This window comes from Macaca fascicularis, chromosome 12, assembly GCF_037993035.2.
Source record: "Macaca fascicularis isolate 582-1 chromosome 12, T2T-MFA8v1.1".
Classification (NCBI taxonomy): Eukaryota; Metazoa; Chordata; class Mammalia; order Primates; family Cercopithecidae; genus Macaca; species Macaca fascicularis.
The window spans coordinates 130,638,109-130,663,940 of NC_088386.1; the positions used below are offsets into that span (position 1 = coordinate 130,638,109).

The 25,832-nt window shown below is 42.4% G+C and overlaps 1 long non-coding RNA gene across 1 annotated transcript in view; it reads left to right on the plus strand.

The window, feature by feature from the left end:
• LOC123568087 (uncharacterized) overlaps window positions 1-2,327 on the plus strand; it is a 36,229-nt gene extending 33,902 nt beyond the window's left edge. Inside the window, exon 3 of the long non-coding RNA XR_006691314.2 lies at window positions 2,201-2,327. This is a non-coding gene — a long non-coding RNA (uncharacterized lncRNA). The remainder of the gene's footprint in view (window positions 1-2,200) is intronic.
• Window positions 2,328-25,832: the final 23,505 nt, after the last annotated feature.

Below are 25,832 nucleotides of genomic sequence, written 5' to 3' on the forward strand. Positions count from 1 at the left end.
TTAAAAGGTACAAGTGGGAGGCCAGGCACAGTGGTTCAAACCTGTAATCCCAGCACTTTGGGAGGCTGAGGCGGGCAGATCAACTTGAAGTTTGAGACCAGCCTAGCCAACATGATGAAACCCTGGCTCTACTAAAAAGTACAAAATTTAAAATTAGCTGGACATGGTGGTGGGCACCTGTAATCCCAGCTACTTGGGAGGCTGAGGCAGGAGAATCACTTGAACCTGGGAGGTAGAGGTTGCAGTGAGACAAGATTGCACTACTCCATTCCAGCCTGGGGGGCAGAGAAAGACTCCATCTCAAAAAAAAAGTGGAAATAGCAGGAAGAAATAACTTGCCTCAATACAAGAAAAATATTTCTGGCAATTCGAGAAGACAGAATGAGGGTGCCTTTCCGTGCACGTCAGTTCCTCTCTCACTGGGTAAGGTGGGTCCACAGGGCAGAGGAGGCAAGAGCCCGGCTCCAGGGTTTGAGGAGGGGCGTGGGGAATCTCTGGGACAAGAGGAGGTGCTTCCATGGGATCTCTTGATAGAATTCGTCAAGGGTCCCAGCATGAACAGCAGCCCCAAGTGCCTCTGTGGGAAGTGGGAGGAAGTGGGAAGTGGGAAGTGGGAAGTGGGAAGCAGAGTTCCTCCCAGACAGAACGCAGCTCCTCACCGCTTTGGGGAGCATTTCTGGGGTAAGAACAGACACTCTTGAGCAAACTTGGGGACAGTCAGACAAGGCCCTTACTGACTGTCAGGTGGGCTCTTTCCAAGGGAAGAGGTGGCCAGAGCATCTGCTTTCCAGAGTCACTGACTTCATGTCACAGAATGGAGGAAACATGGGGTACTCCCCTATTTAGAACGGCTCTCCGAGCTCTCAGCCCTGCCTAAGGGGCATTTGTGCTGAGAGCCCATAGGATTGGCTGGAAGGGTGTGGGAGCAAAAAGCCTGAGTGCACCACTAGAGAGATGCAAAGGGACGGGACATATCGTGACTGTCTTGGGAAAGGTCTTCTCCCTTCCTGTGCAGCAAGGGCCCAGGGAAGTGGCATCTAAATCAGTGGCTGTGTTGACGGCGATTACAATGAGAGGATCGGCATTGGCCGCCGTGTTCAGAGGCTCAAGGCAGCCCCCATTGCTCACAGTGGCCTCGCAGGTGCTGCTGACTAACCTGGTGCCACTGCAGTCAGCACAGGATCAGGAGCAGGAAGCCCTGAGTCTCCAATTTCAGAGAGCAGTTTTCATGGTCATGGGTGGCACCAGAGCGACGCAGCCTGGGCCTAAAGAAGAAATCGACTCTGGAGGGAGCAAGGGCTCCCAAATATCTCTGAGGACACCCTCTGGCCGCTGTTGCTTTGGTCTTTTGGTGTTGCTAATGCCCTTGGCTTTATTTTTCCCCTCCCCTGCAGCATGTAGATTAATACAAATTCCCTGCATTTCCCATAACCCCGCCCCCAAAGCTGGGTTCCCTAACTTCTGAGCCTCGTGAAGCGCTCCAAGCATTGTGTTTCAGGATGAAACCAGCTCTCCGACGTTCCAAGGCAAGAAGCATTGACCAGCTAAATAGGATTTGGAAGTTCCGAAGAGCAGGCCGGGTAACACTTTTAGAGCAGTCTTAAAGCAGTGCCGTAGACAATTTTCTGGATCCTTGGATACAATAGCACAGGAAAATGTGGTTTATGTGGTCAAGCGTTGCTTACATGGGTTTAAAAAGAATATTGGCTTAAATTGGCTGGCTCACATAAAGAGGAATTCTATAGCAAACATATCTCATCAACATGAGGCTGACTTGAGGCTCTTTTAACATGATTGAGTTAAAAGATTTCAAAAGAAAAGAAATGAACAATGTAATTTGCTCTTATTGCTCCTACTATTATACTTAAAGTGACATGTTTATTTCTATTTTAATAAAAGATAGAAGCTAAAAATTCTCTTAAGTGTGAAACAGCTGGGTTTAGAGAGGGTTTGATTAATTAAGCCAGTAAATGCCTCACAAAAACACTCGGGTAATTTGGCTGAAAGATAGTCTCTGCTCGGGAGAGGGCTGAGGCTGCAATCACGAAAAACACTATTTTGCTGAAAACAGAGCACGTCGGTGGAGAGCAGATTGAATCCCATAATCAAATTTGTCATTTTAAAGTAGGCTAGATTTCTCTCTTAGTACAGGCATTAATTGAATACAAGACAGCCATCACACTGTGTTTTCAATCTATAGTAAAAATAATCTTCGTTTCCCCAAGGCCCGCAGCTTTGATAAGAAGGCCGGAGTTTCTGGAGAAGAGCGTTGTGTTCCTCAGTCTGTAGACCCCGAGACACTGATTCACGGCAAGACTCACTGTGACCAAAACCAGAGATAAGCCAAGATTTTGCAAGGGACAAAAACCAACTCTAACTTAAGTGGAAAAGGAAAATTATTGGCTTATGGAGCTAAAGAACAGAGTGAAGACAGCAATAGCTACACTGCATTCAAACGACGTCCCTCTCTGTCACACACACACAGCACACACATGCACACACAGACACACTCTCTCTCTGGGTTGGCCTAATCCTTCTGGCCACCTGTCCCTATAAGTCTATCATACACCGTAGAGCGCGTTATTCTACAGCTTTACTATCTCGCCCAAACAAGATAGACTTCTCCCAGTTTTTAAAATCCAGGGAAGGACTCTAATCAGGCAGCTGAGGTCACAAGTCCGTGACTGGATCAACCAGCAAGGCCAGGTGGACAGGTACCCTAATTGACTGGCCCACCAGAACCATATGTTTCAGGTGGGAGAAAGAGAAATCTTCTAAAAAAGGGGATGCAATCTTCTGAGAAGACAAAACATTACTACTCCATGCTAGCAAAGTTCTGATTCTGCCTTGTTTCCCAGAGCACAGACACAAAAGGCACAGGGAACCAAGGTGATCTACTTCTGACCTGTGCTGTCCAACATGGTGGCCACCAGCCATGTGTCTGTGAGCTCTTGAAATGTGCGTGAGATGTGCTGTAATGCAAAATACACCCTGAATTTTGAAGACATACTAAAAAAAAAAAAAAAAAAAAAAAAGAGTGTCAACATGGTGAAACCTCGACTCTACTAAAAAACACAAAAATTAGTTGGATGTGGTGGTACGCACCTGTAATCCCAGCTACTCAGGAGGCAGAGGCAGGATAATCACTTGAAACCTGGAGGCAGAGGTTGCAGTGAGCCAAGATCGTGCCACCGCATTCCAGCCTGGGTGACAGAGTGAGACTCCATCAAAAACCAAAAAAAATCTCATGAGTAATGGTTTATATTAATTACATATTGAAATAATATTTTGGATCTATCACATTAAATAAGATATATTATTCAAAATTTTTACTTCTTTAATGTGGCTATTAGAACTTTTATAATTACATCGGTTATTACATTAGGTGACTTGCATTCTATTTCTTTGGGGATGGCTGCCTTAGAAATTGGGGGTCACAAAGGCCTTGGGTCCTGCCTTACCCAATTGAGCCAAGTGCATCTAGCAAGCACTAGCTATATGAAAAGGAAAGTAGGATGGAATTAACTTCCATTTTTACACAGCATGTGATTAGGGTGCTCAGTATGTCTGGTTAGATGACATCAACATTTTTTCTTTGTACTTGCCAGAGTCCCTGCTTTGGTATCTCCCAGCCATGCCCTTAAGAGATTTCTATCAAAGATCATCATCCAGTTCTTTCAGGAGGCGGCAAGCAATAACCGACGCACACAGTTATAAATCTTTGTCTGGGTACCAAAGCCATACATAAATCCATAAGCTATCCAGTCTTCCCATCATCCCATGAAGCAGGTGGAGCAGGCTGAAGAGTGATTCAGGGTAAAATGTGCACTTTGTCAATGTCATTGTGTCACAAGGAGTCCAGATCCTAGATGCAGCTACCTCCAGTCTGCAGCCTCTCTCCATGCCCTAGCAGTCTCATGAATCTGATGCTAGCTTATTTTCTAGTGTGACCCGTTTTTCTGCAAAAAGCCAATTTAGTGTGGTAAAGGGAATAAAGGTCTGAGTTGGAAAATTCATTGCCTTTCACTCAGAAAGCTTTCAATGGGAAACAAATTTAGACAGGACAGTCTTGCTTCTCTGTATATGGAAAGCACAAAGGACTTTGTGTATTTCATCAGCTTCCCCTCCCAGCATCCCAGAGAGGAGGAAGGCAGGTCTCTGCATCTGGCTGACAGGAGGATTTAGAGATGTCTATTTTAGTCAAGGCCTGCCCCTAAAAGCTTGTGACCTAAAAGAAGCCCTCCAGCCTTCTTACCTGCTGGGCTCTGTCTCAGTTATAAAACAAGGCATCCAAGGACACTTAAGAAAATATTTCCAAATGCAAACTACAGGGTGCCCTGCTTAAATCTCTCCAAGAGCTGCCCATGCCAATGAAGTGCAAAGGTTTGCTGTGGCCTCTAAGAGCCCACAGAATCTGACCACAGCCTGGGCCTCCAGCTCTTCTCCTGCTGCCTCCTTCACCTCTCACAGCTCTTCAGCCACATAAGCCCTGCCCTGCTTTAAGGAGAGGCAGCTGGTCCTGCCATGGGGCCTTTCCTGGGGCAGTGTCCTCTGTCTGGAATGCTCATCCCAATAATCCTTGCCTCCGCCTCCTTAGAAGGATCTTCCTAGATCAGTCTGAGCAGTTTTCCATTTCATGCATCTAAGGAGTCAGAAGTTGTAGTTCAGGGCCATCTAGTTAACCAAGACTGGAGAGGTCAAGAGCCCAGACAAAAGTCAAGCAGAGGCCGGGCGCGGTGGCTCATGCCTGTAATCCCAGCACTTTGGGAGGCCAAGGCGGGCGGATCACGAGGTCAGGAAATCGAGACCATCCTGGCTAACATAGTGAAACGGCCATCTCTACTAAAAATACAAACAATTAGCCAGGCATGGTGGTGGGCACCTGTAGTCCCAGCTACTCGGGAGGCTGAGGCAGGAGGATGGCTCAAACCCGGGAGGTGAAGGTTGCAGTGAGCCGAGATCAGGCCATAGCACTCCAGCCTGGGCCACAGAGAGACACTCCATCTCAAAAAAAAAAAAAAAAAAAAAAAAAAGAAAGAAAGAAAGAAAATGTCAAGCAGAAAGGAGTTAGTCTAACAGTCTCAGCCCCTTCCCCGCAGGTACCTCAGCCTATTTGTAAAAGGCATGAACCTAGAGAAGCAGAAAAAAATTAGCTATAAAAAGCCTGAGGAACCACACAGGGATTCTGGCACCATCACAGCACTGGAGAAATTCTTAAAAATGAAATTCAGGGTCTGAAAAGGAAGAGCTGTCCTGATAACAGCCAGGCACTTAGATGGGGGCCCTGAAGAACCTCGTCCTAATGCAGTGTTTCTCAAAGTGAGATCCATGGATCCCTGGGGGTTCCAGACACTCTTCCAGGACACTCAAGAGCTCAGACTATTTCCATAACATCCCTTGCCTTTCTCACTGAATTGACATTTGCCCTGATGATGCAAAAGTAATAGTAGATGCCTCACCCCAAATTAAGGCAATGTCTCCAAAGTCATAGGAGTCACTATATTCACCACCACCAGTCACTCACAGAAAAGGAAAAAACAAGCAAAGTTAGTTTCCCCTAAGAATACTCTTGATGTTGCAGTAAAAATGATTAATTTTATTAAATCTTGACCTTTCAGCAAACATCGTTCTAATATGCTCTGTGATAAAATGAAGTACCTCTGATGAAAAATGAAATGTGATGGTCGCTTCTGGGAAAAGGAATCATGTGATTTTTTTGTTTTGTTTTGAGTTGTTAGCTGCATTAGCCTCTTTTCATGGAATGACAATATTCCTTGAAGGAACAAGTAATAGATAAATAGATTTATCTATATACTATCTATTTATCTACCTATAGATGATACCCATAGGTAGATAGATCTATCTACCAACTGAAAGATAAATTATGGTTAGGCTTTATTTGAAAGACATTCTAAAAAATGTACAAAGTGAACCCGTCTCTTAAAGGAAAAAAATACTGAAGTATAGCATATAAAATTTGAATTTAAGTGAAAATTAGAATTTTGGAAAAATTGAATCTGTCACCAGGAACTTGGTAGCATCCCAGCAGCAAAAGGCTTCCCTGATAGGACTGATGATGATATTAATGAATACGCTGTTTTGATTTTGTATAATAAGATGTGTCAACACTTACAAGATTTGTATAAGTCAACGACAAATATTTTTTGAATGACCAATGAATGATGTTATAAAATCATGCATCCATAAAAGTTTCATTCAAAGAGCAAGATAGAATAATGGCTTTCCAAGTAATAGAGTACGAAAAATTTCTTAATATCATTTCAGATTTCACGTTGCGACCAATCTTTAAGAAACGACCACTTGTGGACTTTTGTTGTAGTATTAAAGAATAACCACAGTCTTCTGAAAAGGATATTGAAATACTCCACCCTTTTCCAATTACATATTGTGTGGAGCTGGATCTTCCTTACATGCCTTAATCAGAACAACAGATTGAAACAGATTGAACACAGAAGCAGATATGAGAATCTGTCTCTCATTAAGCCAGAAATCAGAGAGATTTGAAAAAATGCAAAACAATGTTACTCTTATGACTAAATTTTTTCTATTTTTGAAGACAGATATTTTTCGTGAAATATATTATTTAGACTAACATGGAATAGGTTTATGATTATTGATTATTTTGATTACTATTTATAATTATTGATTATTCTGAGTAAATAATGAGTAATAATACTTTGAGTAATATTTCAATAATAATATTTTGAGTAATAATATTTGAGTAATATTTTGAGTAAATAATTATTGATTATTTTCAGTAAATAATAAGCAAATGTAAAACTTGCTCAGTGTTTCATATGGCAAATATTAATATATGTAACCCATGTTAACAGAAGCTCTTTGGGTATCCCAGTAATTTTTAAGAGTATAAAGGAATCCTGAGACCAAAAGGTTTCAAAATTACTTATCTGGAACAATTGTCAAAATTGGCCATATGCCAGGCCTTAAGGCAAGTCATGACAAATCTCAGTTTTGAAATTATTCAGAATGTGTTCTCTCATCACAGTGTAATTAAGTTTGACACCAATAAAAATACTTTAGAAATCCCCAATATTTAGAAATTAATCCATTCACTTTTCAATATTCTATGTCAAGAAGATATTCCAATAGAATTTAGAAAATATTTTCAAGTAAATTGCAATTAAAAATGACATGTCAAAATTCATAGTATCTAAATAAAGGTGTACTTAGAGAAAAACTTATAGCATTAAATGTGTATATTAGAAGAGAAGCTGAAAATAAGTGATCTAAATATCTATTTAGAAGAAGTAAGAACAACAAAAGCAAATTAAGTCCAAGAAAGCAGGAGGGGGAATAATAAGGTCAGAAATAATGGCTTAAAACACAAATATTCAATGGAGAATCAGCATAAAAGTTCATTCTTCTTTGAAAAAAATCTAAAAAGTTAATAAATACTTAAATCACTCATCAAGAAAATTGGAGAAGGCATAAATTATCAAAATCAAAAATAAAAGGTGTCATTAAATAAATTTTAAGATGATATGAGAAAAGTATAAAGTTTAGAAAATCATAACTTACCAAAACTGATAGAAATAGAAAACACGAATAGTTCTATACCTATTAAAGAAATTGAATCTCTAAGTCAAAATCTCCCTATAAGGAAAACTCCAGACTTGAATTCATTCAAATATTTTAAGAGGAAATGACATTAATCTTAAACATTTTCTTTTTCATAGAATATAAACATCTCTTCATTTGATGAGGAAGAAAAGCTTTGATGAAGAAACTTGACAAGAACTTTACAAGGAAGAAAAATTACCAACCAATTTCTCCTATCAACGTAGACGAAGAATTCTAAACAAAATGTGAGCACATTGAATTCCATTTTATGTAAATAGGATAAAACATTATGACAAAATCACGTTTATTGAACAATGCAAGATTGGTTTGCTATTCAAAAATCAATGAAATATGAATACATATGTAGAGAGACTAAATGTTAAGAAACTCGTGATTCCAGTCCAACATGTGAAGAGCTTGGAAATCTTCATATTAAAAAAAAAACTGAACAAACTGAAAATCAGTGGTTCTTCATCCATCAGAGAATTGAGGTCCCAGGGCAATCTGCTGCCTTGAAAATGAAAGAAGCAGACAGACAGATATAGAGAATTTCAGCTTAAAAGGAGCAGAAGGTCTTAGCTGGACAAGTTCAAGTTTAAAACTCCAGGAGGGGCCAGTCTTGGAGACGCCACACAGCTGGGAATTTCACCTCCAGAAGCCCTACTGTTACACGAAAGGGGTCCCAAGCAGACCCCCAGAGAGGGTTCTTAGATCTTGTGCAACAAAGAATTCCAGGCAAGTCCATAAAGTGAAAACAAGTTTGTTAGAAAAATAAAGAAACAAAAGAATGGCTACTCCATAGGCAGAGCAGACCCAAAGGCTGCTGGTTGCCCATTTTTATGGTTATTTATTGATTATATGCTAAACAAGTGGTGGATTATTCATGCCTTTCCTTTTTAGACCATATAGGGTAACTTCCTGACATAGCCACGGCATTTGTAAACTGTCGTGGCGCTGGTGGAGTGTAGCAGTGAGGATGACAAGGTCACTCTCATCGCAATCTTGGTTTCGATGGGTTTGGGCTGGCTTCTTTACTGCAACCTGTCTTATCGGCAAGGTTGTGATGACCTGTATTTTGTGCCTACCTCCTATCTCATTCTGTGACTTAGAATGTCTGTCTGGGAATGCAGCCCAGTAGGCCTCAGCATTATTTTACCCAGCCCTTATTCAAGATGGAGTTACTCTGGTTCAAACACGCCTCTGACACTGCCAACTACTCACTGTGAAGGTCCCTCATACTCCTCACCCGGGGAGGGAGATAGCAACCATTTTAAGATATGGCCAGGGCATTTTGCTCTCCTTAACTGCTGCCCTCAAGCGACAGCATTTTGCTAGAGCCTAACTTGGGATTTTATCTGGGCCTAATTGGCCTGAGAGAACGGAAATTCTCAATTCGGGCTCTAAAGACTGAGCCCTGATCAGAGGGCTACAGGACGCTTCCCTCCCCCACACCTCATTGCCTTCTCAATAGAGCTCCTGTGTAATAATGGAGGATCAAGAACTGCAAGCCTTACACCCTATTTAAAATTTTTTAAAGTCTCTAGGAAAACCCAAAGACAACAGGGGAGACAAACTCAAGAGCACTAGAGGAAATGTTAGCCTCTGACACTGCAGCCACAGTCAACAGTGTTGACAAAAAGAGTCAAACTGTAAAATATTTTAAGAGATTTATTCTAAGATAAATATGAGTGATCATGGCCTGTGACACAGCCCTCAGGAGGTCCTGAGAAAATGTGCCCAAGGTGGTTGGGGTGCAGCTTGGTTTTATATATTTTAGGGAGGCATGAGACATCAATCAAATGCATTTAAGAAATATACTGGTCTAGTTCAGAAAGGAGGGACAACTCAAAGCCGGGGGAGGGGGGATTCCAGGCTATAGGTAAATTTAAACATTGAGTTTATCTGAAGACCTGGAATCAACAGAAAGGAAATGTTCAGGTTAAGATAAAGGATTGTGGAGATAAGTTTTACTGTGCAGAGGAAGCTTTCAGATAGCCGACCTCAGAGCAAGCGTGTTGTAAATTGCTTATTATCAGACCTAAAAGGGTGCTGGGCTCTTAGTTGATTATTTCCTGGATCTGGAAAGGAAAGAAGGGAAAAAAAGAGGAAAGGAGATTCTCTATAGAATATGGATTTTCCCCCACAAGGGACGACTTTGCAGGACCATTTCAAGGTATGACAGAGAAATGTTTTGGGGTGAAATATTTTTATTTTCTTCCTGTTATGCCAGAATCAGATTGGAAGGTAAGTGATGACATACAGGGTTAAATCAAACCCATCTGATGAGAATTTATGGTTTGTAGGGCATGACTCCCCAGACCTCTTAGATAGGAATTTAGGCAAGACAAAAAAAAGCAGAGCTTAGTCCTCAACAGTAAACACAGCCCAACACCTAATCAGATAAACATAAACTTCACACTCACGTCCTACATACCTCAGTTCCACTCAATACATCGTGTTGGGCTTTCAACAAAAATATTACAAAGTGGCTAAAAGCCGAAACACACAGTCTGAAGAGACAAAGCAAGATCAGAACCAACTTTTGCAAAAATCATGAGAAATCATGAGAATCAGGGAAATTATGACAGTGAAAGAGATCTGACTGAGCTGGCTCCATCTTGCCTTTAATCTCCAAACTGCCCTTGTTCATTCCTGGGCGTAGGTCAAAGTAACTTAGGGAGAAATTTAGTTTATAGATTAACTTTGAAACAAAGATAACAACAGCCCCTCCCTGAAGAAAAGAAATACCTCTTTTTGTCTAGGGACCAAACTGCCTTTGTAAAACTAACGAATTAGCCACAAGGTTAGAAATTATGGCACAGGAGTCAAACATCCAGAGTCCACAATTGTTCCTATAGGTAACACTACTATTGTGAAAGGTAAGATTGGTGTTTAAGGTATTCTTCAGACCCTGCATTCTGGTCGACCAGCTGGCACCACCCAGACCAATACACTGGCTCATCTGGTCTTGTGAACCCCACCCAGGAACTGACTTAGTGCAAGAGGACAGCTTTGTCCCCTGTGATTTCATTCCTGATCCAATCAGTCAGCATTCCCCATTCCCTAGTCCCTGCCCACCAAACAATCTTTAAAAATCCTAGACTCTGAGTTTTCAGGAAGGCTGATTTTAGTAATAATAAAATTCTATTCTCTAATTTAGCTAGCTGTGTATGTATTAAACTCTTTCTCTACTGCAATTCCCTGTCTCGATAAATTTTCTCTATCTGGACAGTGAGTAAGAACTCATGGGATGGTTACAGAACCAAACTCAGATATGGCAGAGATTTTGAAATTATCAGAGGGGTAATTAAAGTAACTACAGTAGGCCAGGTTTGGTGGCTCATGGCTGTAATCCCAGCGCTCTGTGAGGCCAGGGTGGGTGGATCACTTGAGCCCAGGAGTTCAAGATCAGCCTGGGCAACATGGAGAAAACCCATCTCTACATTTAACCAGGTGTATTTGAAGCCAGCCTGACCAACATGGTAAAACCCTGACTCTACTAAAAATACAAAAATTAGCCAGGCATGGTGGCGCATGCCTGTAATCCCAGCTACTCAGGAGGTTGAGGCAGGAGAATTGCTTGAACCTGGGAAGCAGAGGTTGCAGAGATTGCGCCACTACACTCCAGCCTGGGCGACAGAGTGAGACTCCATCTTAAAAAAACAAACAAACAAAAAACTTAACCAGGTGTAGTGGTATGCCCCTGTAATTCCTCCTACCTCAGAAGGCTGAGGTAGGAGGATAGCTAGAGCCTGGGGAACAGATGTTGCAGTGAGCTGAGATTGCATCACTGCACTCCAGCCTAGGTGACAGAGTAAGACCCTGTCTCAAAAAATGAATAAAATAAAAGACTACAGTTAATATACTAAGAATTTTAATGGACAAAGTGAACAACAGGAAATAGAGCCAATGGTTCATATAGGCAGAGAGATGGAAACTCAAAAAGGGAAAAGAGTTAAAAGGAAATGCTAGATATCAAAAGCACTATAACAGAAATGAAGAATCCTCTTGATGGGCTCATCACAGACTGGACACGTTCAAGGAGAGAATCAATGAGCCTGAAGGTATGTCAGTAGGAGCTTCCACAGCTGAAATGTGGAGAGAAAGAAGAATGAGAAAGATGGAACAGAATATTCAAGAACTATGGAATAATTACAAAAGGTATAAATTATTATTATAATAACAATACCATTTGTGACAATATCAAAAAGCATTATATACCAAAAAATAAATCAAGCAAAAGATTGCAAGTCCTCTACCTACAAAACCACGAAACATCATTGAGAGAAAGTAAATAAGATATAAATAAATGAAAGAATATACAATGTTCGTAGATTGCAAGACTCAAAATTGAAAGATGTTCATTCTTTCCAAATTTACTCAGTACAATTCTGATTAAAAACTTCGGAAAGTTTTTTTCTATGAAAACTGAAAAACTGATTCTATAATTTTTATGAAATGCAATGGTACAAGTGAAGCAAAGACAATCTCAAAGAACAAAGTTGGAAGTTTCAAATGACTACATATCAAGACTTATTATGAAGTCACAGAAACTAAGACACAACTAGAGACAAATAGATGAATAAAACAAAACAAGATCACAACAGTCCACAAAAGGTCACTTTACTTATGGAAAAGGTTACATATTATAGCAGTGGGGAAAAGTTGATCTTTTCACTAAAGTCAACTGGGCATATTTATTTTTAAAAATGAATCTTGACTCCTTTCTTATATTTTAAACAAAAATCAATTCCATTTGGATTATAGGCATAAATGTGAAAGGTAAAAAATAATAAGTTTCTAGAAGAGAATTTAAGAGAATGTCTTCATGATCTTGGGTAGCCAAAGTTCCTTTTTTAAGGAACAATGAATCCTAAACATAACAGGAAAATAATACAAATTAGACTATATTAAAATTAAGAACTTGTGTTCCACAAAGACAAAATTAAAAGAGTGTAAAGGAAACCACAGAATAGAGAAAACATATGTAATAAATGTATCTGATAGAGAATTCAAATCTACTATCCATAGGGAAGTCTTCAAATCAATTTTAAGAAAGAAAAAGCAGACAACTAATAGAAAACTGGACCAAAGACTGAATTTAACTTCACAGAAGATACAAAGTGTTCAGTGAACACATAAAAAGATGCTTAATATACTCAATTGTCAGACAAAATGCAAATGAAAGCAATGCGATAGCAGCACACCCCATCACAATGACAAAAATTGTTTCCGACATGGAGCTATTATGAATAATACTGCTATGAATATATTTGTACATATCTTCCAGTGCATATTTGTACAAAATCTGCTGGTTGTATACCTAAAGGAAGAAATGCTGGATCACGGTGTATGCATCTATTCAACCTTAATAGAGAGCCCTAAAGAAATCTCCAAAGAGGTTAAGCCACTGTCCACTCCCAGCGTCCAGGGAAGAGCAGCTGGTAGCAAGAACGTGAAGCAACTGGAGCTCTCACGTTCTGCTGTTGGGAGTACACAGTGGCACACCCTCTTCAGGAGTTTAAAGTATCTATGAATGTTAAATAGATGCTTACACAGTGGTTCAGTATTTCTTCTTTTAGATATACAACCAACAGATTTTATACCAATATGTGTCAAATGATAAACAAATCTACTCACGGCAATATTATTCATTAGAGCCCCACATCAGAAACAATCTCAATATCCAGCCATAGGAGAATGGGCATATAAACTATGGGCCTGTTCATAGGAAAAAATTCTCTATAATAATCAATACAAATGAACTGCAACTATATGAATGAAGCTCACACATATACTATCAAAAGAAAGAAGTCAGCCGGGCGCGGTGGCTCACGCCTGTAATCCCAACACTTTGGGAGGCTGAGGTGGGCAGATCACAAGTTCGGGAGATCAAGACCATCCTGGCCAACCTGGTGAAACCCTGTCTCTGCTAAAAATAGAAAAATTAGCTGGGCATAGTGGTGCGTGCCTGTAATCCCAGCTACTTGGGAGGCTGAGGCAGGAGAATCGCTTGAACCCGGGAGGCAGAGGTTGCAGTGAGCGGAGTTTGTGCCACTGCACTCCAGCCTGGGTGACAGAGTGAGATGTCAGAAAGAAAGAAGGAAAGAAGGAAAGAAAAGAAAGAAAGGAGAAGCAGAAGGAAAAGGAAAGAAGAGACAGGAATCAGACATTAAAAAGTACACACTGTATGAACGCACTTATCTAAAATTCTAGCATGGGTAGAACCAATCTATGGTAATGGAAGTAGGAACAGTGGCTGGTGTGGAGAGGTAGAGGCCTGAGAGGTGACACGGTATGGGGGACCTGGGGGTGGGTATTGTTGGTTAGCTTGATCTGTGTGCTGGTTGCCCTGGTGTGGCCACTTTGTAAAAGTTGATGAGGCTAGGCTCTTACGATGTGTGCACTTTTCTGTAGGTGTATTAGATTTCAGTGAAAAAGCTTGCTTTAATGAACAACTTTAGGGAGGAGAGGTGTGGGGATCACCTTTACCTGGAGGCAGAGGAGCAGGAGAATGTTCTTCTTTTTTTTTTTTTTTTTTTTTCTTGTTTTTTTTTTTAGATGATGTCTTGCTCTGTTGCCCAGGCTGGAGTGCAGTGGCTTGATCTTGGCTCACTGCAACCTCCGCCTCCTGGGTTCAAGCAATCCTTTTGCCTCAGCCTCTCGAGTAGCTGGGACTACAGACATGCACCACCATGCCTGGCTAATTTTAAATAGAGATGGGGTTTCACCATGTTGACCAGCTGGTCTCAAACTCCTGGCCTCAAGTGATCCGTCCACCTCTGCCTCCCAAAGTGCTGGGATTACAGGCGTGAATCACCGCTCTCGGCCAGCAGGACAATGTTCTAAAGAGCCTATGTACAGTCTCTATCTCCCTCCTTCTGAGGAAACAAACAAAAAAAATTTTCCTCTTGTGGGCAGACAGGATAGCCATTTTGTTCAGCCTTGTGTTATTCACAGATCCCAGAGCAGTGACTGACCTGTGGTGACTGGGGAGTCAGTACATCTTCGGTGAATGAGAAGCAAAAATGTTTTTCTTCTCCACTGAGATTCTCTTTTCAATGGCTGTCTGTGGGGACCAGGATGTATTTTCCATCTCTTGAATCTGGCTGGTCCTGTGACCTGCTTGGGGCAGCTGAAACGGCAGAAGCAATGCTGTGCTTACTCTGGACGTGTGCCCCCAGAGGCCTTGCATGCTTCCTCTCTGATGTTGTGGCTGCTCAGTGAACAAACCCAGCTATCCTGTTGGGGAACAAGAGGCCACGTGGCAGGGGACTGAAGGACCCCAGCAGAGAGCCGGCCAAGCCCAGAAGCACAGCCCCTTGACTGGCCTGAGGTCACTGCAGACAGGCGAGGGAGCCCAGGCAGGACCAGAACCACACAGCCGACCTGTAGACGCATAAGCAGTAATTCATGGTTGCTATTCTAAACTGCTTAGTGGAATAGTTTGATACTCAGAAATAGTTAACTGACTAAACAACCTCGGGCGTCTTTCGCATAAAGTATAATAAAAATGGAGCCCCTGTGGTTTGTAGTGCAACCTGCACACATGGGATGCGGTGGCCCTGGAAAGTGCTGTGGGTGTGTCAGCTGGCCAACCCCACTTCCAGCCTCTCTCCCTTGTTTACCTTTTCTATAGAAGCTACATATGCTTCACTGATGTCCCAGCTTCCCTGGATGCTGGGTGTGGCTGCCACAGGACACTGCTCTGGCCAGTTAGATGTAGGCAGACATCTGCTAGTGACACCTCTCTTCTCTTTTCCTAACTGCCTGTGATGCCCAGAGGAAGACAGTATCACGGAAGACAGTTGCCAGATTTAGCACAAAAGAATAAATGAATAAATAATGATTAACTGAAAGAAATGCCAGACATTCAAATACCTTTAAATTGGAGATAAACAGAGGTTTTTTTGTTTGCTTTTTGTTTTTGTTTTTGTTTTTTTAAGACAGAGTCTCGCTCTGTTCCCCAGGCTGGAGTGTAGTGGTGTGATCTTGGCTCACTGCAACCTCTGCCTCCTTGGTTCCAGCTGTTCTTCTGCCTCAGCCTCCTAAGTAGCTGGGACTACAAGTACACCGCTGTGCCTGGCTAATTTTTGTATTTTTGGTAGAAATGGGGTTTCACCATGTTGACCAGGTTAGTCTCAAACTCCTGGCCTCAAGTGATCTGCCCACTTCAGCCTCCCAAAGGGTTGGGATTATAGGCATGAACCACCATGCCTGGCCCCTAGAGAATAATTTTTTAGTATTATAAGTATATCCCAAATATACCATTTGCTCAAATGACACCATGGAGTCACACATCAGCCCCCGAGTGCCTGGGGTACCCATTCAGAGGCTTCTTGTACATGACTGAATCCCCATTTGCTTGCTCTTCTGAGGTAGTGGAGCCACTTCCCGCCACTCCAGCTGAATGCGATGCTAGCATATTTCCAAATGATGGGCAGAGGACCCTGTGCTAGTCCAGAGGCTTGATTGACAGCCCTATCCTTTCAGTGTAGGTATTGATTGCTCTGCTGTCTTGTATCTTACAGTGCTGCCAGTGGAAAACCTGAGAACAGTTGCATTTTCTTTTAAGTATTATTTCTTTCCCTTTGGAAGCTTGTAAGATTTTCTACTGATTCTTGCTGGGCAGTGGCATGGCCAGCCTAGGTTCACTGGGTATCTCTTTCATGAGTCCTCAGTGGAACTTGGGTGACTGGTTTTACCTATATACTCAAGTGATTTACAACTTGAAGAGTTATTTCAAGCATCTGCTTAGTGAATTCCTCTCCTACACTGTTACCCTATCATTTTCTATCAGTTTTTTGTTTTGTTTTGTTTTGTTTTGAGACAGAGTTTTGTTCTTGTCACCCAAGCTAGAGTGCAATGGCACGATCTTGGCTCACTGCAACCTCTGCCTCCCGGGTTCAAGTGATTCTCTTGCCTCAGCCTGCCTCGTAGCTGGGATTACAGGTGCCCACCACCACACCTGGCTAATTTTTGTATTTTTAGTAGAGATGGGGTTTCACCGTGTTGGCCAGGCTGGTCTCGAACACCTGACCTTACATGATCCATCCGCCTTGCTCTCCCAAAGTGCTGGGATTACAGGCGTGAGCCACCGTGACCAGCCTATAGCTTTTATGGTTCTTATTTTGTTCCCTCAGACAATTTTCATCTGCAAATGTTTCTCTGGGCTTCGAGATTCATGTCTTCTACTTAATCTTCCAGGCAACTAATTTGTGTTTAACTAGAGGATGTCATCCCTTTGAAGATATATGCTTAATTTTTTTAATTCAAAAATAATTCTTCAGTTCCAGTCCATGCTGTAATTGGATTCTGAAGCACTCTTACTGATTTTTGGTTCAAGCCACATCTGCTCCCAGCAGCAGGCCTGTTTCTGTGCGAGCCGACTGCGTATTCTTCCTCTCCCTGCCTGTTGGGATGCCTTAGATGCCTCGTTTTCCTGCCTTGCCTCCTTGCAGCTCTCTTCACCCTTGGAGCCATGCTTGGCTGGGCTACCTTGTGTGTGGCAGCCCTCAGGTGGTGGGGGCCCAGCAGTCACTGCTTCCGTGGGCCCTGATGTGTAGTTTGAGTTGCTCAGTTCCCTGCCTGCATCTGGGAAGCAGCACCCAGGTCCGAGCTTTTCCCATTGCAAGGCTGTTGCTCTCTCATCTCTCAGAGGTGGGCCACTAGGATCACCTGATCAACTTCCCTGAGGCTCCTCTGAGGGAGACCAGTGAGTCCTCCAGGACAGAGCACACTGGCTGGTTCCTCCCTTCCAAACTGGTCCCTAGGTCTCCATGAGCTCCCTGTAGGCACTGTGAAGTCCAAGACTCAACCCGGGGCTCTGCCTCAGGCACCCAGGCCCTCCCTAGCCCGGAGAGGCCAAACTTCAGCCTCTCGCACCCTTCGGCTTTCTCATGCCTTGTAGCCCAGCTTTGGCTGAGCTCAGCAAGGGCTTTGATGGTGCATTCCAGAGACTGTGAAAAAAAGACACCATGGGCAATCTTTCTTCCCTACCATTTCCCCACAAATGCCCAGGCCTTGTACTCTTCACACCTTTTATTTCTGAAGTTTTAAACTTTGCATAATTTTGTATTACATTTTTAATCAAAACATAATTTTTCTTTTTTCAAGACAGGTTCTCACTCTGTCTCCCAGGCTGGAGTGCAGTGGTGTGATCACAGCTCACTGCAGCCTTGACCTCCTGGTCTCAAGCAATCCTCCCACCTCAGCCTCCTGAGTAACTGAGACTACAGGCATGTGCCACCATGCTCAGCTAATCTTTTATTTTTTCTTGTGATGGGGGTTTCACTACGTTGCTCAGGCTGGTCTTGAACTCCTGGGCTCAAGCAGTTCTCCTGCCTTGGCCTCCCAAATGCTGGGATTACATATGTGAGCCATCACGCCTGGCCTAAAATAAATATTTTTAACATCAAAAAGAGCTTTGCTTAAAGCATAATAAAAAGAGAAATGAATGTATTTGACTTGATTAGATCAGGATTTTATAATTTCTGTTTGAGGGAAGGGAAAGCGTCCCTTTTCCCCTGGATGGTATGCTGAGGAATCAAACGACAAAGGTAGGTTAATAGGAGGAAGTACATACAGCTTTATTAGCGTACATGGGGAAGAATCACAGAGTGACTGTCCCACTTGCAATGGTACATCTGATGCTTATATACCCTTCTTCTTAGGGGAGAGGGAGGTGGGAAGGGGCAGACGATTTTAGGAGGATAGTACATGATTTTTAGGGAAATTCAACGGGCTTGAAGACAATACACTGGCCTGGGACAAAGTCTGTTGGGCCCACAGAGCAGACAAAGGTTTGGAACGATCATTTGTGCCTAGCTGCCTACACAGACTTCAGCCTTTCTTCCTGCAATATGAGTTCAGTTGATGAAAACTCAGGGAGGGACCAAAGGTTACTGTTTCCTTCTTTGGCAGGTCTGGACTTCAGACAAATAAGGAAACTTCAGAGAATAAGTCCCCCTGCGCTTTGGGAGAGACATAGGATTGAGAGACAGGGGAAGGGCTAAGAGGACGTCAGAGAGACCTCGAGGCCTCTTCTTCACTTCAGCATGTCAGAGTGTCATATTTTGGGGTATCAGTTTCTGAGACCCAACATTTCTTACTTCTAAGATGGTGTTTAGCAAAAGAGGGGAAACCACTTGTGTCCAGTAGCCATGGACAGTTGAGTAAACTATGGTATCTTAAATGGAATACCATGACTATGAAGCTATAAAAAAGGGTGAAAATCTGTGTGCACTGATGTGGAGGGACCACCTGGTTTTAATGGTAAGGGGAAAAGCATGGTGTAGAAGAGTGTCTAGGGCTCTGCAAACTTTTCCTGTGAAGGGTCAGGTAGCAACTATTTTAGGCTTGCAGGCCACACGTGCTCTCTGTTGCACTGCTCAACTCTGCCATGTTAGCAAGAAAGCAGATATAGGCAATACATAAATTCATGAGTGTAGCTGAGTTCCAGTAAAACTATATTGATTGCCAGGCACAGTGGCTCATGAGTGTAATATCACTTTGGGAGGCCAAGGCAGAAAAATTACCTGAGCCTAGGACTGCAAGACTCGCCTAAGCAACATAGGGAGATCCTGTCTCTACAAAAAATAAAAATAAATATCCAAGCATAGTGGCATGCACCTGTGGTCCCAGCTACTCAGGAGGCGGAGGTGGGAGGAAGGATCATTTGAGCCTGTAAGGTCAAGTCTGTAGTGAGCTATGATCATGCCACTGCACTCTAGCCTGGGTGACACAGTGAGATCCCGTCTCTACAAATAATAATAATAAAAGAAAACTAAACAACAATAAAAACACTTGTATCTACAACAACAGGTAGAGGCTGGATTTGGCCCATGGGTTATTGTTTGCCAGCCCCTGGTGCAGGAGGCACACCCTAAGGTGATCCCCAGTGCACTGAAGCCTTAGATCATCTACTGCCCTTGAGTTCACATAAAGGCTGACTTGCTTCTTAGCTAATAAGATATGGCCAAAATGAAGGGATTTTGCAAATATAATTAAGATCCCAAATCAGGTGGTTTTGAGTTAATCAAATGATAGTCTAACTTGGGAGGCCCTAACCTAATTAGATGGAACTCCTAAAATAGGCTCCTCTTTAGGTTAGAGACTCTCTCTTCTGCTAGCTTTGAAGAAGCAGACTGCTATGGGTTTTATAGCCGCAAGGAAATGAAGTCTGCCAGCAACTAAAGGGAGATTGCAAACACATCCTTCCCCATTCGAGTCTCTGATGAAAACACAACCCAGTTGATGTGTTAACTGCAGCCCCGTGAGACCTGTGCAGAGGACCCAGCCAAGACACACCCAGATTCCTGGCCCAGAGAAATGGTGAGATAATAAACACGCATTGTTTTAAGCCACTAAATTTGTGGTCATTTGTCACACAGCCTAGAAAACCCATACACCTGTTTTATGAAATCTGCTGTCATTTAGGTAAGAAGGGGAGAAAGAGAGCAGGACTTTTCAGAGTATGACTTTTTGTATTATTTGGATGTTTAAACCACATAAACATACTACCTATCCAAAAAGTTAAATAAAAAAACATTTTAATCTGCTTTCCCATTTGGTAATCAAAGATCATTTTTCAGATTTGTACCTTTCATGTTTCCATTATTATTTATGTTCACAGTACCCTTTACCTTGATTCTTTTACCTACTTCTTTTTCCTTCAGAATGTCCTTCATTTTATCTCAAACCTCTATATTCAAAAGGACCTTCTTTGTTTTTTTAAACTTGAGTTTACTTTGCTCAGTGTTGTTCTCCTGGCACCTAACGGAGGGACTGGCATGAGAGATGCCCCCACTAAATACTTACTGACAGAATGAATGAATCACAGTGACCCTCATCTTGGTGTCTGCACATGCCAAACCCACTTGAACAACTCCTGTGCCTACAACCCCCCACCCCTGCAGTTCAGATTTCAACCTCCACTTGGAAAGAAAACTTCTCTACAGAACAAGCTGTCTTGTCGCCTCCTTACCTCCCACCTGCCATCAAGAGATGTTGATGCAACATTATTTCTTGAGGCCTTTTAAACATCTTTCGGGAATATGTTATGCAGAAAAGACATAGTGATGGCAACAGCAAAACACGGGCATCTGTTCTTCTCTAGCTCATTTTCTGAAAACAACTTTCCATTTTCCTAAATACTCTCTGCCAGCTGACCTATCCTGTTGTAGCCACAGCTTGCAGGGACAGAGTCAGAGTCAGAGTGAGGAGATTATGTCTCAGTCTCCCCGTCCCCTGCCCCTACTCCAGGCCCAGCCCTGCCAGTTAAGGCAGCCACCCTACCCTGATTAATTCCCATTTTAGGAGGCACAAAGAATCTTCCATCAAGCTATCCACCAGGCTCACAATTTGCTTGGGCTGACATCCTGCAAGTGGACCCTCTGCTTTGCTCTGAAGACAGGAACTCCAAGGCACACTTGTCTCCCCATAATTAATTTTTTCTTTTATTCTCTTCCATGGACTAGAGTCCAACCTCCCTTCAGCCCATGATGGTCTCCGGAGCCAAAGAGAGGGTGGTAGGAGTGGAGGGGAGAGATAACAAAAGGCAAACAGCAGGCTGAGTGAAACCATCTAGAACCCAGAACCATGTCCCTGAGTGTGTATGAGAGTCTGAGGGAATGGGACAGGCTGCCCTTGGGATTTCCCTGAACTCTGACGAGGAGCCCTCCTGGCCTAAACCAGAAGTGACATGAGCTCAGGTGTGGGGGCGGGCCTTGTGCATGCACACACATGCGTGCACACACATTTGTACACACAGATAACAGTCTTTGTCCACAGTTAGGTGCCCTATGGTGCTAATCTGAGGTTACTTGACCTGTCCTATCAGAGCAGCTGCATTGGAACCCCATACAGCCTGGGAGCAATCACCACTTGCTAAGAATACTCCCACAGCCTATTACCAAGCTCTGGGGCTCTGTTGCCAACTCCTAGGTCAAATTTCCTCACATTCTGTGCTCATCCACCTGGTAGACAATAGCTGTCCAGCTCCCAGGCACCCTGTACTCTTCTCTTGGCCAATCTGAACACCACTTATGTTCCGAAGCCCACCAAGAGAGCACAAAACACAGTCGCTGGTTAGAGTTGGAGAGAGGGGAAATATCAGTCACAAAGATGTACCAGATTTTCCCAAGTGGCCATAAAAAATTTCCAGTGGGATCTAAAATACCAATAATGAAGAGAAAAAATCTCACAATGTAGTGTTTTTTGTTTTTAAAGCAGGTTATAAAACAGTATGGACTACAGTCCCACTTCTCTTTATCCACTTTGACAGTATTCTATGTTTCCTAACTCTACACACACCTGAACTTTCTTCCTTTATTCTCTTGCAGCCATGCTGGTCTCTGGAGCCAAAAGGAGGGTGGTCAGAGTGGAGGGGAGAGATAAGGAAAGGCAAAAGGCAGGCTGAGCAAAGCCACCCAGAACCCAGAACCGTGTCCCTGAGTGTGGACAAGGGTCTCGAGGAATATTTTCTCTGCATTTCTACTCAAACTTCAAACTAAACAGGTCTTACATTCAGGTGGGGACCTCCCCCAAGAAGTTCCTCCTATATCAGAAAAGATGACCCCCTTCTTCCTGATGCTCAGAGCCATCAATACTCCTTTTTCTCTCATCCAGCACCTAATTCATCTGCAAACCCTGTTGGCACCACCTTAAATATGCAGCCAGAACCTGATCAGGAGCCCCCATGGTCACCCACCTAATTAGGGGGGTGGTGTTGCAGGGCTCCTGCTGTCTCATACAGTGGCCAGGGTTAAACTTTTCAAACACGGATGGTGTTTCTCCCATCTATCCCCCACCTTCTACCACCTCCCTGAGAATAGCATCCTGCTCTCCTCTGACCATATCTCTCTGCCCTTGCTATGTAGAATGTGCCTCCAGCCCAGGGCCTCTCTAGTTGCTCTTTTCTTGGCCAAGAAACACCTCTCCCACCATGCCCTCTGACCACAGGCTCTCATTTTTCTGGGGCCCCTGCAAGAGAGGGCTTTCTTAAGGCTAGAGGTGAAACAGCATGTCCCAACATCACTAGCCCCTTCCCTTGCCCTGCACAGCCCTAGGCCATCCATCCTCTTAGATATTCATTTGTTTGCTTTTGGTCACCCCCACCCCTCTATAGAATGCGTGCTCTATAAGAGCAGGAATTTTCATCTGTTTTGCACAATGTTGCATCCTCAGTGGATAGAACAGTGGCTGGCACATTAAAGAGCACCTTCTGAATATTTGTTGAATGAATGAACAGGGGAACATACTAATTAAATATATACCTATAGGAAGCAGGATGTGGGCACTATTTTGAGGGCCAGGGGGCCAAGACCACTTGGCTTCTTTTGTCTGTTTTTCTGTTTCTACTTCAAAAACCCTCCCATGGCTGTTGGGAAGTGGGGAGGGAATGGAGGTTTCTCTAGGAAGGAATGGTGTTTTATTCTGCTCCATCCCTAACTCCCTTCCCCTTAGCCAGGTAACTGCCATTCCCCTTCCTTCACGACCTTACATGAGAGAGCCTCTGGACTGAACACGGCTGGGAACAGTGGCAGCAACTGTCCTAAAAGCTACGGAAGAAAGCAACATGAGAACCCCTTCACATTTCACCCATTCGATACTCACCCAGTCTGCAGGGCCCCACCATGGAAGGGAGGAGTCCCCTCTAGGGAATGTCCCAGAACAAGGGAAGAGACGTGTAGAGGTGGGTGTTTGGTGGAATCTCCTGTAGAGTGGCTGAGTCCTGCCTGCCAGTGAGCCCCCTCTGAGCACACAATACTACCAATCTATGTCTTGGTGACTTCTTAAAATACAATGGCAAACCAAGAAAAGCCTTGAGCCTGAAAGACTAAAACTACCTGTAAACCAAAAATAAAATTCTAAGCTCCCCAACTGACTGAATGGACCCCCCTCAGCCAAGGGGATTCCAAAGAAACCTGAAAAACAAGTTCAGACCATGACAAGAAGTGGGGTTAGATGTGCCTCATTATACCTTTCTCCCTTTGGAGTTCAGGCACAGCTGACCAGCATTAACATTGAAACAGATATCTTAAGACTAACAAAGCAGGTTATTTCTAGCAATAAGATACCCAATTCCAACCTGACTCCCATATAGGATCACATGACAGATAGCAGGTCCTGAAAAAATTCAAAGTATTTTACCACAAAATATGTTTATTTGACATATTTTGGAAAGTGGTGTCTTGTGGGGGAAATTTGCATTCTGTAGAGAATCTCCTTCCCTTATTTTGTTCTTTCTAGAGAGTCTGGCACATTTTAAAGTTCTGAATAGGAAACGTTTGCCTTCTGAATAGAAAACATTTGCCATCTATTGCCTCGAAGGGTGGCCACCTATGAGACTTTATCTACATAGTAAGAATCTTGATTTCCACAACCCATTGTCTTAACCCAGATACTACTTTCTATTGATTCCAGGTCTTTAGCTAATAGCTTAAGAAGTGATATATTTTATCAAATAGGGAATTGCTTGTTTTTGTCAGGTTTGTCAAAGATCAAATGGTTGTAGATGTGTGGTGTTATTTCTGAGGCCTCTGTTCTGTTCTATTGGTCTATATATCTGTTTTGGTACCAGTACTATGCTGTTTTGATTACTGTAACCTTGCAGTATAATTTGAAGTTAGGTAGCATCATGCCTCCAGCTTGGTTCTTTTTGCTTAGGATTGTCTTGACCATATGGGCTCTTTTTTGGTTCCATCTGAAATTTAAAGTAGTTTTTTTCTAATTCTGTAAAGAAAGTCAGTGATAGCTTGATAGAAATAACATTTTCATGATATTGAATATTCCTATCCATGAGCATGAAATGTTTTTCTGTTTGCTTGTGTCCTCTAGTTCAACCATTGTGGAAGACAGTGTGGCAATTCCTCAAGGATCTAGAACTAGATATACCATTTGACCCAGCAATCCCATTACCGGGTATATGCCCAAAGGATTATAAATCATCAAACTATAAAGATATATGCACATGTATATTTTTTGCAGTACTATTCACAATAACAAAGATTTGGAACCAACCCAAATGCCCGTTAAGGATAGACTGGATAAAGAAAATGTGGCACATATACACCATGGAATACTATGCATCCATAAAAATGAATGTGTTCATGTTCTTTGCAGGGACCTGGATGAAGCTGGAAACCATAATTCTCAGCAAACTAACACAGGAACAGAAAACCAAACACTGCATGTTCTCAGTCATAAGTGGGAGTCGAACAATGAGAACATACGGGCACAGGGTGGGGAACATCACACACTGGGGTCTGTCAGGGGCTGGGGGCAAGAGGAGGAATAGCATTAGGATAAATACCTAATGTAGATGACAGGTTGATGGGTGCAGCAAACCACCTTGGCACATGTATACCTATGTAACAAACCTGCACGTTCTGCACATGTATCCCAGAACTTAAGTATAATAAAAATATATTAAAAAATACAAATTTAAAAAAAAAAGATTTGATATCTCATCTCTCCCTAAAACATATAAAACCAAGCTGTAACCCAACCACCTTGGGCACATGTTCTCAGGACCTCTGGAAGCTGTGTCATGGGCCATGGCCCTCATATTTAGCTGAGAACAAATCTCTTCGAATATTTTATAGAATTTCATAGTTTTTATCAACATAACCCAAAAGAAAAAAAGACTTGGAAGAAATATAAATAATAGAGAGGATAGAATGGAATACATGAACACATGTTATACATCAGAGAAACAAAGAATGTATTATATCTATAATATTAGAATGATACTAAAAATAAAACAAAACAAAAGAAATGGGAACATTCAGAGAATAAAGAAGAGCTCTTTGAAACGTTAAGAAAATGGTAGCAGAAAATTTTTAAATTAATTTAAAATTATTTAAATTAATTTAAAATTAATTTTAAAATTAACTTAAAATTATTTAAATTAATTTAAAATTAATTTTAAAATTAACTTAAAATTATTTAAATTAATTTAAAATTTATTTTAAAATTAATTTTAAATTATTTTAAAAATAACCCAGCACTTTGGAAAACTGAGGTGGGTGGATCACCTGAGGTCAGGAGTTTGAGATCAGCCTGACCAACATGGTAAAACCCCATCTCTACTAAAAACACAAAAGTTAGCCAGGTGTGGTGGCAGATGCCTGCAATCCCAGCTACTTGGAAGGCTGAGGCAGGAGAATCACTTAAACCTGGGAGGTGGAGGTTGCAGTGAGCAGAGACCACACCACTGTAGGGTGACA